The sequence below is a fragment of the Equus caballus genome, chromosome 5, assembly GCF_041296265.1.
Source record: "Equus caballus isolate H_3958 breed thoroughbred chromosome 5, TB-T2T, whole genome shotgun sequence".
NCBI classification, from domain to species: domain Eukaryota; kingdom Metazoa; phylum Chordata; class Mammalia; order Perissodactyla; family Equidae; genus Equus; species Equus caballus.
In genome coordinates, this window is record NC_091688.1 from 81,599,652 (window position 1) to 81,611,525 (window position 11,874).

At 37.1% G+C, this 11,874-nt stretch overlaps 1 long non-coding RNA gene across 2 annotated transcripts in view; it reads right to left on the minus strand.

Annotated features, from left to right (window-relative positions):
- The window catches only part of LOC138924132 (uncharacterized), a 138,755-nt gene extending 128,895 nt beyond the window's left edge, over positions 1 to 9,860 (minus strand). For both annotated transcript variants that reach the window (XR_011438830.1, XR_011438829.1), the window contains exon 1: positions 9,427 to 9,860. This is a non-coding gene — a long non-coding RNA (uncharacterized lncRNA). The remainder of the gene's footprint in view (positions 1 to 9,426) is intronic.
- Between the last annotated feature and the right edge of the window lie 2,014 nt (positions 9,861 to 11,874).

Sequence of the window (11,874 nt, forward strand, 5' to 3'; positions counted from 1 at the left end):
TTTAATTCTTTCTTAGAAATTTATAATTATTTTAAAATGCTTTGTACTCTTGTCCAGTAATTTCCAGTTTTATACACACTTTTCAGCGCCACTTAGAAAATATATAGAGCTTTACTGACCGTGAAAAATTATCATCTCTCCTATCATGTTTACCACTTGTCTTTTTTTGAATATTGATGTAAAGGGCAAAAACAGCCTTTCTTTTTCATACGTGCATAGCTCAAAAACTACAAGCCCCAAGATATGCCACAAAGGAAAGCAAAATTTAAGGATATGGTTAAACTTTAAACATGGTCTTTGTTGCTTGAGTCCTTCAAATATCTGGGGGTTTATGCTCTTTGAATCCTATTTGTTGGTAACTAGACAAGGTATTGAAATTTAATGGCCAAACATGTTTCAGGACATACTAGTTGAAAAAAAAGATTCCATATTCTTGTATGATTACCATATATTAGACACTGTGCTAAGCACTTTAAAGATATTGATTTATTTAGTACTTTCATGCACTATATGGATTCCTTCCATCTCTGGTGCTTTTGAATTTGACAAGGGAAAAATATCCCCTAATCAGTGATCATATCTAGAGTTTTTTATTTAACAAATATTTAAATGAATTTATTATTTATCAATTGCCAGCCTTTCACAGATATCAACTTAATTAATTTTTATTCTAATAAAATGAGTGAATACTGGGGCCCACCTGGTGGCACAGTGGTCAAATTCATACATTTCGCTTCAGCAGCCTGGGGTTTGCTGGTTCAGATCCCGGGTGTGGACCTATGCACTGCTGGTCAAGCCGTGCTGTGGCAGGTGTCCCACATAGAAAGTAGAGGAAGATGGGCATGGAGGTTAGCTCAGGGCCAGTCTTCCTCAGCAAAGAAAGGAAGATTGGTGGTGGATATTAGCTCAGGGCTAATCTTCCTCAAAAAAAAGAAGAGAAGGAGACAGAAAATACTACTACTATATGCAATTTTGCAGATGATAAAACTGAACCACAGAAAGGTTAGGACACTTCCCTGACATCATACAGCTAGTAAATGGTTGGAACTGAAGCTCAAGTAGGCTGGCGCCAGTAAGGGATTTAACTAAGTTATTGCACTTGATTTTTTTTTTTTTTTAATTTTCAATACTATCATCTCACTTTACAGTTTTAAAGATTTGAGCTTAAGTGAACTGCCCTGGCTATTGACAGATATTTGCCAGCTCTCAGAGGACCAAGTATGAGATCACACGGGAATAACCAGAAACAATGCCTGGCCCTTGAGAATGTGCTGCATACTGGGCACTGGACAAAGGCCACAGGCAACACAAGTTACAGAGAAACAAATATGTCTATATGACCCTTTTTAGTGCATTTGATTAACATCGCAGATCGTTTTGTGTTGCTCTTCTTAGATAGTTTTGCAGTGACAAGAATTCTAGGAAAGAAGGCATCAAGCGTAGAGTTTACCTTCGAAGTGTGTCCAGGCTAGTTATTAACAGTTCACTTTTCCCAGCATGGCAGCCTTTCCCAAAGGCTTGTGCTTAAGTCTGAGTCCCTGTTGGCTCATACCATAGGGGAGCTCCTTATTTTAGAAAGCTCAGCTAACATGAAGACCATCAGCTCACTGTTGGGTGGGGGGTCCTGAAAGGTGGGTAAACTTGGCAACATCCCAACTATATCAATTGCACACCCCCACTTTTCCTACTCTCTATGTTCCTTACTGCCCACAGGGTGCCTAAGAAAACGATCATGTTATATTAGCTTAGCTTTATGGAAAAACTCAACGAACATATTTTAACACACTGACTATGGGTTCATTAAAAACTGCCTTGCAAAGTTGGCCCTGATACCAAGCCATAGGAGGAGGAAGAAACAAATTGTATTGAAAATCAGGAATTTCCAGCTGTTAGACTAAAACACCCCAAGGGCGGTGGAGATGTAATGTCTCAAGAATGGAAAGAAAATGCTGACAACATTGCGTTTCTGACGGCACCCACCGTTAGTAGAGATGCAAGTGATCCTGATGAGCTAAAGCTTCCTTCCCAGGTGGGGGACAGATGCTGTAACCGTAGTAATAGTGGGTGCATAAAGAGACCCCAGCAAGAGAATAAGTGAAAGGGATGGAACTTTCCTGAAGACATGAATATCAGAGGCGGATGCTGGTAGAGGACACAGTCAATCAGCTTAGCTGGTGATGGCAGGTTCCTGCTGTGATAAAAAATGTGAGGCCAAATATGAGGAAAATCTGATGAAAAGCATATTTTTAAACTGCTGTGCTTGAGACAGCATGCTTTCGTGCTTGGGCTTTCTCCATAGTTTGGTTTCAACCTGAGCTGGCTCTGAGGACCTCTCCCTGCTTGGGAAGGCTGCTCCTCCAAGACACGGCTGATATGTTTGGCGTGGTCGTCTGGAGAAGTTTGCGTTGGCACCCTCCGGACTGAAACTGGACTCTGGATAAACAGAGGTCTGCAGTTCCCAGAGCTGCCAGGCCCTTAAACTCCATCAGCATCAGTATTCATCTCCACCTCGACACCCCCCCACAAAGAAAATGAAAAGAAAATGAAACTGCATTGGAGCTTGCTTCCCTTGAATAAACACCAAACATACTCTAAAAACCAAAGCTGCTCTCCTCTCTGATATGAAACCCAATAATTACACCATGAAAACTCAGACTATAAATTCAGGCTTGGGAAGGTAAAATCGTGGAGAGGGAGAAATCCAGTAAAATGTGTCCACTCTGCGCATGTATAGATCTTTTTCTTTTGAACGCTCCTCAGTACGACATAAAGCTCACTCTACTGCAGTGACAATCATTACACCCCACTGTTTCGATGATGTCTCTCTCCCTCCTACTCAGAATGCTTGACTCAGGAGCATAAGCATTCTGAGTACAAGGGAATTGATGCCCTTCAATGTATCAGAATTTATTTTGTGTGTCTGGGAATGTGTGTTTTCCTCCACATCTGAACTGATGGAATCTTTGAAAATAGATGCTGGGGCTGTGACATCCTCTCTAACAGGGAGCTGGCTTACCAGGAGGCTAAGTGTCTGAGGAGAAGCTATGTTGTTTCAAATCAGGCCCAATTTTTGGTTGTCTGTTTGCTCAAGAGGCTACTGTCTTCCTAAATGAAACAACATCCTTCAGGCCTCCCGAACACTCTGGTGACAGGGACATTTGGAGCTGACAATATGGGAGGACGCTTTTTTGTCCTCACCTCCTTATCCTCACTTTGCCTCATTCTGAAAGTAGCATTGCTTGGCGAACAGAGAGAAGAACCTTGAGTTTCAGTTCATAATTCACCTAATGTTTTCGTATAGAGAAAGGTTTGGAATATTTTGGACCATTAAAAGCACACTTTTTTAAGATAAAATTTTTCTTATGCTTTAAAAAAAAAGAGCTCATCCTGTTTAATGGAATGTTTATATACCAGAGAGGATAAAGCTAATATAGCAGCAAAATAAATCAAGCCTCAGCCCACTTGGCCAAATTCATCCCTTAGAACTGGATCCCTCAGTTTCGTATTTAAAAGGAATTTGTCTCCACTTCAGGATATTTCTTTGTACTTTTGTCCTTTCCTCCCAATCTGTTCTATTAACAATATCTTTCTCTCTTTTTCCAGAAAGATGCGATTAGGTTCTTATCTTGCTTTTTTAATGTGTCTTTCTGCTTCCTTAATTTAGGTCACAGCTACACTTGTGTCAACCAGGGCCTTGTGCTGGCCCATCTTGCCACATCGCTAGGTGCACTTGCTGGATTGCAAGGTCAATGCCTCCCAGCTCGACGTGGGGCATACCCCTTGCACTGAGCCAAATTGGAAACAATTTAAACTTTGCTTGTGGCCTTTTCTTTCTCTTCCATGTTCTATTTCTATGTGTTCTCAAGCCTTCTTTTCCTCAGGCAAAGATAGATGAGAGTCACCACTTTTTATTGTCATGGTGCCACAGGGTGTTTTATTCTGCAGATGACAGTCTTTCACACACCTGTGAACATACAGATAAGCAGGACGGTGCATAAAAAGTCTTTTATTAAAGGCTAAGATACGCCAGAGACACAGCTATGAGGGGCTGTGGGCTACCCAACCCAGGACGGCTGCCTTTACCCTTTCCTCCAACTGCTTATGTAGTAAAGTGTTACTTTTATGTTTAATTTTTACAATTGTCTATTAAATTCTATGCTAACATGACACACAACAGAATTTATCCTAAGAACAAATGTAGAGCAAAATAATAAGCCCCAGCAGATATAAGCTACATTTCTCAGTTGAATGGTAAAAATAGAGTCCCGACTTTCAGATAGGCAGATATTTATAAATTGATAACAACTAAATCAAGAGCTCTAGTCATGTAAGAGTGGGTCAGTAGTGATGTTAGATGCAATTTTTAAAAATTATGTTGGTCAAATGACAATTTCATATTTGGGTAATGGAAGCGAGGGGAGGGTGGGTTATCATGGAGAATAAGAATGAGGTAGAACAGGAAGTTGAGAGGTAGCAAGGTAGAAAATAAATTATTAGAAAGGCCCACAGACTAGTTAAAAGTTGAGGTTTTGGAGTCTCTGTGTCACAAAGTGGTCACTCAGTAAATACGTCCTGAAAAATCAGATGACTATTTGATGGGGTTAACGTGTATGTAAAATTTCAGACGCAAGCAAAGAACACAGTACAATCAGTTCACTTATAAATTTCAACTGGAGTGAACAGAGCAAAGTAGGAATGAAGACTAATTGCTGTCAATCACACTCGCAAGGGATAGACTTACATCTCAGAAGGCCCATCTGTTCATTTAAAACAGCAGATATATTTGATGAAAAAGACCTCTATTAGCTGTATGGAATTGTCTTCCTCGTAGAAAAGTCTATTTGGGAAGTATTTTCAATGAGGAATGAAGTTGAATTATCTTAAATGTTATTGTCATCCAGTACCAGTCAGGTGACAAATGTTCTCCAGTAGAATCACAGACAAGTGGACCATAACAGCAACTGACTGACCAGAGTCCGAGTGTCCACACCCTCCTGGACAATGCAGGACCAAGATGCACCTACATTTCCAGAATTTAGCAGTTTTGATATGACTTTAGTACAGGTTATGGTTAATTAAATTTGAAGAGTATTTTACATTATTACCCTTTAGTTTCTTCAATAAGGCTTAGGAGTCACCTTGAAATCATTAATGGCCAATTTACAAATAACATAGGGGAATATTTTCTAACAACTTGTTTCCAGAACTCTATTTATACATTTTGATTTGGTTAAGATGACCCTAAAGGGTACATACAGATTTTTAAACTGAAAATTCAAGAAAACTAATTGTTAAGAATCAAGAGAAGAATTAGAGAAAAATTACAATAAAGTCCTTCTTCCCTTGCATCACAGAGAAATTAGTGGGAAAAAGCACAACCTGCTGGGTTATTCTGAATCTTTCTTTCAACTAATTCCCCTGATGTTTACCTCCTTCCCACTCACCTCTTCTTGAAATTTAAGACCTTACACTTGACGCTTCTTCAGATGGGAATAACTGCTCTTACCCTGTACTTCAAGCTGTGGATTTCCCTTTGTATTTTCCTGATGAGTCCAACACCATCTGCTTTCTAACTTGCAGGATTTCCTCACTTTTTCCTGGTCTAGTCCTGCTCCCTTTTTGGGTTTACTGGCACTACGTGGTATATATGTGTATATGTACACCCGTCCTGCACTTAGGGGAACAGTGAGAGGGAAGTAGGTAGAGTCATATGCTGTCTGCCGTTTTGAACCAGCCTCTTGTAAGATCGTCTCCTTGGAAAAAGACTTCTACCTCAGTGTTGGGGTAAAAAGTGGTGAGGCGAGTCAGAATACGGTGCTGTGCATTTTCCATTCTGCCCTATTTGCTATCTATTCTTATATGAGACCATTATTCTGATTTTTACATCTTTATTTTATTCTTTCCTATCTGCTAATTCAAGTTCCCCTCATTATTATTTTTTAGTTATTAGTGGTATTTTATTATCCAAATGATCTTAATCATTTGTTTAAATTTTATTAACTCTGGGTGCACATGTAGCTGGTCCTTGACATGTAAAAACAGCAATCAGATAATTTTATCATCTTTTAGGTTATACATATTTTAAGTCAATAAGCTAGATTTATAAGAGATATAATAATATTCCATAGACTTGGGAAGATGTAGTCATGAGACTTCATTACGAGGAGAAGCATAAGATGTGTTAGAGAGATTTTTCAAACTTAACAAAAGACATATCAAAATTTACAGTGTATAATAAAGATTATAATAAATTTAAAAGTAATTTTGATAAAACTCTCATTTTCAATATTAAAACTTCTTATCCAAGAATCTGACAAATTACTTTATGTATCCAAGGGTTCTTGTGTCTCCTAGTAAAAATTTATATTTCTGTTTTTTTAATGTAAACTCTGCATGTATTTCATTAAGCTTATTTTTAGGTATTTTATATTTTGTTTCCTATTAAAAATTTGATATTTGATTCACCGTAATTTCTAACTGGCTTTTATTGAAATATATAAAATTACTTTTTAGAATATTTATTTTGTAACTAATCCAGTTACTAAACTAGTTTATATTAATTTGAATATGTTTCATTGATTCTTTCAGGTTTTCCAAGAAGGAACTTACAGATAAGAAATTATTTCCCTGTCGTAATATTTACATATCTCATTCCTTTTCCTTGTTTTTCACAGGGGCTCGAATTTCCAGTGGTGATAGTTTTCATTCTTGTCTTGTTCTTTATTCAGTGATAATGCTTTTAGTATTTAACTATTAAGCATGATATTGGCCAGATTTTATTTATTTATTTACTCAATCATTCTCTTTTTGAACACAGCTGAGTATTAAGAATTATAGAAGTACAGAAAGTAAAACAAAGCCCATTGATAAATTCAATACAATCCCAATAAAAATACTTGGTGATATAAATGATTCTGAAATTTATACAGGAACAAGAATCCTTAAAAATAGCTAAAAGACTTTTACAAAAGAAGAACAATGGGCTAGAATTTTCCCTGCCTGATAATAAATATATTTACAAAATGCAATAACAAATATAATTACAAAATTATGATAAGGTGTTCATTCATTCACTCAATATATTCTAGCTGTAGGATTGCTGGATCTAGCACATAACGATATAAAACACCAGTTAAATTTGTATTTCAGATAAACAATGAATAATTTTTAACATACGTGTGTCCCATACAATATTTGGAAGACAGTTACACTAAAAAAAATTAGTCATTGGTTACTTGAAATTCAAATTTAATTGAAAGTCCTACATTTTATCTGGTATCTTAACTGAATACCTGTATGTATGTATTTGTACTTACATGTGTACCCTGTATACCACTGGGGTGCAGAATGGAGAAACAGACTGAATCTCTACCCTCAGAGAATCCTCAGAAATAGCAAAAATAGACCACTGATATACCACCCCAAAACAGATCTGGGTGTATTTGAGTATCTAGCATATAATCAAGTTAGTATTTTAAGTTAGTAGGAGAGTAGATAAATTATTTTTAAAATATCATGAGTATAATTGGCTTTCCATTGGAAAGAGAACTAATCAAGCTAGACGCCTACCTTGCACTGCAACTAAACTGTCAACTAAAAGGGAAAAATTTTTAGAAATTGAAGAAAATATAAAAGAATATTTTCATTTTTTTAAAATCAGCAAGTTATTTCTAAACAAAATGCAAAACTGAAAATATGCAAAGGAAAATATGGTAGATTTTACATTAATTACAATTTCTTTCAACAAGTCTATAAAGACAAGCAATAGATTGGTAGAAAATATTTGAAGCATACATAAGAATAAAATATTAAATATCAATATTATTTATAAACAATCCCTACCAATTAAGAAGAAAAGTCAAAAAATAAACTAAGAATGAGAAACTATATAAATAGAAATTTTTAAACCTATTCATAATGAAGAAAATTCAAATAAACAATGATAAGTTGCCAGTTTTCACTTTTCAAATTGATAAGAGCAAAAACAAAATACATCAATATTGACAAAAATGTGGCCAACGAGCACTCCATAAGGAGCTCGGAGAGTACACGGTGATGTACAACAGTTATTTGGGAGGATACTTTGGCATCATTTAACAACATTTTGTTACAAGTACTCTTTGATCCTGAAATTTCACTTTTAGAAATCTCACCTGCCAAAACATTTACTTATGTGCCAAATATAAATTGCAATTATAATTCCTGCATTGTTTATATTAAAAAATAGGAACAGCCTAAATATCCACTATAGTAGGCTGAAGAGTGGCCCCAAAAGTTATCAAGTTCTAATGTCTGGAACCTGTGACTGTTACTTTCTATGACGAAAGACGACTGTAATCTAGTTACAAATTTAGCATACCTTATAAACTAAGATATAATTTAAGGATCTTGAGATGGGGAGATTATCTCGGATTATCCAGTTGGGGCCCTAAATGCAATCACTAGTGTGCTGCTAAGAGAAAAGCAGAGGAGAAGATCACGTGAAGATAGAGCTGAGAGAGAGTTGAAGATGCTGTCCTTGAAAATTGGAGTCACAAGCCAAGGAATGCTGGCAGCCATTAAAAGCTGGAAGAGCCAAGAAACGGATTCTATCCCATCACCTCTGGAGGGAGTGGGGCCCTGCCAACACCTTGATTTCAGCTCAGGGATACTGATTTCAGACTTCTGGTCTCCAGAACTGTGAAGGAATAAGTTTCTGTTGTTTCAAGCCATCTAATTTGTTCTAATTTTTTACAGTGGCCACCGGAAATTAATACACCCACAAAAAGGAGAATAGTTATATAAATCATGTTATGTGCACATATGGGAATTTAATCATTGCAATAAATGGCGTATCTACATATTTACATGGAAAATATTCTAAGATATAAATTGCAGTTGCATAATATTTATAGTATAATCTCACGTATGTGAAAAAGCAAAGTAAATTTATATGTGTGTACATATAAACATGAAGATAGTTACTTGTCTAGATGTTATTTTTAAACATAAGTGCAGTATTTACCTATGGGAAGGATGTTGGTTGGGGGAAAAAAGGGGAATTTTCATAATACTGTATTATACTGTTTAAGTATTTTGCAACATGCATATGTTTATACGTTACTTCTATCGTTTTTTTAAAAAGGAAAAATGTGGTAGAAATTTCTCCAAAACTACACTTTTACAGGCTCCAAATATCTAACCTCTTGAATGCTTATTTAATGTTTGTGTCCGCTAGACTTAAAGTTGCTTGAGAGTAAGGGCTTCGCCTGTCTCGTTCACTTCTGTCTCCAGCACCTAATGCAATGCTGTCACATATTATACTCTTAAAAAATAACGCGTGGAGTGAATGATGGGCTGTAAAGTCTATCGGCAGCAGCCAAAGGTGAGCACACCCATGAACTGACAGCGAAGGCAGGCAGTACCTTAAGAAATGACAGCACATACCTTCGTTTCTTCCCCTCCAAGATTATGACAGCAGCAGCAGCTTAAGCAGGAAGATACACCCAAAATGTCCCACCTCTGTTTCCATCAGATAACTAGCTTACTGTCATCAGCTTGGAATGTTCTGAGGGGATCCCAGCTGGTGCTCCTCTGATTGCAATGCCGAGGACAGCCTTGTCATTCAGAAGCAGTATGGTGAATCAGTGCTTTGCAGACACAGAGCAAATCCAGAATGCCATTTGTAGAAACAAGTATGGTTCCTTTCCTGCAGAAGTTTCCAGGGCAGATGCCAATGTCTTTGCCATCCATTCACCCTTGAGGAGAAGGGCTTGCTTGACTGAAGCAAGGTAGGGAATTGAGCCAGTCGACTGCCCTGGGTGGTTAGTGTCCCCCGCTCCCTGTGGCTGCCATGGATGGGGTCTTTGAGGAATGAGTGCACGAAGGCTCTGGTGCATAATGAGTTTAAGGAAAAAGTAGCCTGAAAAAAAATCACTTAGCTCTCAACTGTCTGGTGATATTTATAGAAGTTGTGGGGTAAATCTCCCTTCACTGACTTTGTCCTTTACATTGACAAGCTACATCAGATGATTTCGTTTTAAATAATCTTTTGCGTTTAGGTATTTCTCTAGCAGTTTTGTATTACGATTTAAAAATAGGCTAACCTATGTCTATACTTATGTTGGCTATGGTATTTTGAACTTGATTTCTGAGGCTCCTGACAGCTTTTGAAAGATTTAACAACTGGCAGCAAGAAAAACTTCCATAGAATCTGTTCTATGAAATTTTTTCTTCTGAAAAAGAAAAAAAGGCATCATTTAGCAGGTAATATATTGCAATAAAAATATGGTTATGCAATAATGGTTCATTAATACGACAAATCATAACATAACCTTTTCTATTAAATGTAAAAAGCAATTTATTGAAATGAAGACATCTTCTTCTCTATGGCACATTTCCATAGTGGCTGGTTTGAAAGGATTTTTTTATTATTATTCAAAACAGTCATCTTGATTTGCACAGGAGATAACAGTTGTTCATGACATTTTTATTTCTGCATAAACAGATTTCCATTTTGGCGAAGGTTAATACAGTAGGAATTTGTTTTTACTTTTGGATATACTGTGATACCGCCAGAGCACTTTGTCGGTATGGAACCGCTAATTTATCCTTTATGCCTTTACGATCTTGTCAGTGCTGCATGTCTCCCTTAGTTTTTCTAATCTAAAATAATCCCAGTGAAATCCTTTGATTGTCTGTTTGGACTCGCTCCATTCCTAAAGCAGGAATGTAATGGGCTTTATGGCACTTACTTGGGAGTAATTTATCCAGCAGAGTGACTATAGATACTTGTTTTAATAAGAATATGCTTTATGGTAAGTGGGGACTGCTATTTAATTAGCCAAAGGGAAAGTAGTTCATGATACAATCTGTTCCAATCATCTTGGACATTAAACAAAAAGTCAGGCTAAGTTATTTATGTACATGCACTTTATTTGTAGTTGCTTTGAGCAAACCTCTTCTCTGAAACTTTATAGCGTTTTCGGAGTGAGCTGAATTGTAGGGGGGAGGAATAGGGAAAGAAAAGGACATGAGAGCATCCTATAAAATTTTTGAAAAAGAAACAGAAGGCTTACTTATTGCTCTCAAGGTTGTGAGTACAGGCATACCAAATGGAAAACAGGCAGAGAACTCTGATTTATCCTCTGTCGTTTGGTAGTTTGCATCTTTAGTGCCTAGTTGGTAGAAGAATGTTGCAAGACGTTAGCAAGGCATTATGGGCTTGTGGGTGTGTGTGTGAGTGTGCTCACACTCCTGTGTGTGTCTTTCCTTTAGATTTCCTTTGCCTTCAACAGGAACATATTTCTGAAAATTCACAATTATGGTCCTATATTTTTATTATAAAAAAGTGAAAGAAATTTAAGGTATTCAATGAAGATCCAATCATTTTAATTCTTAGAGCAAAATCAAGCACATGGGCACATTTTAAGAAATCTTCCCTTCCTAATAAAACTATAATGGTGATACATCGAAGGTAAGTAGTATTCATTTCTAATTGGCCAATATTTGGGGCAAGTAAGTAATCATCCATTCAAAGGATTGCCCTAAATGTGTCTACGGATGGATGAAAAAAAGAAAAGGAAAAAGGAAACAAAATATGAGACTCTATTCCTAGGCTATCACCTCCTAGGTTATGGTCTGCCCAGTAGACAGCTATTTTTTCTCTCTTCCTAGATGTAAACTGCTCAGAGTCACCTACTGTAAGCACAAAGAACCCTGGAGCTGGAATCCGTAGACAGACGTGGCTCCACTACATTGTACTCTCACGGCCTTGGGAAACGTTGCTTAAACGAGGAGAGCCTATTTCCCTCTGTGCCCTCTCCACTTCATCGCGCTGTGGAGAGGATCACGTGAGCTAATATTCGTGAGTGCCTTTTGTAAAGTGAGTGTCTA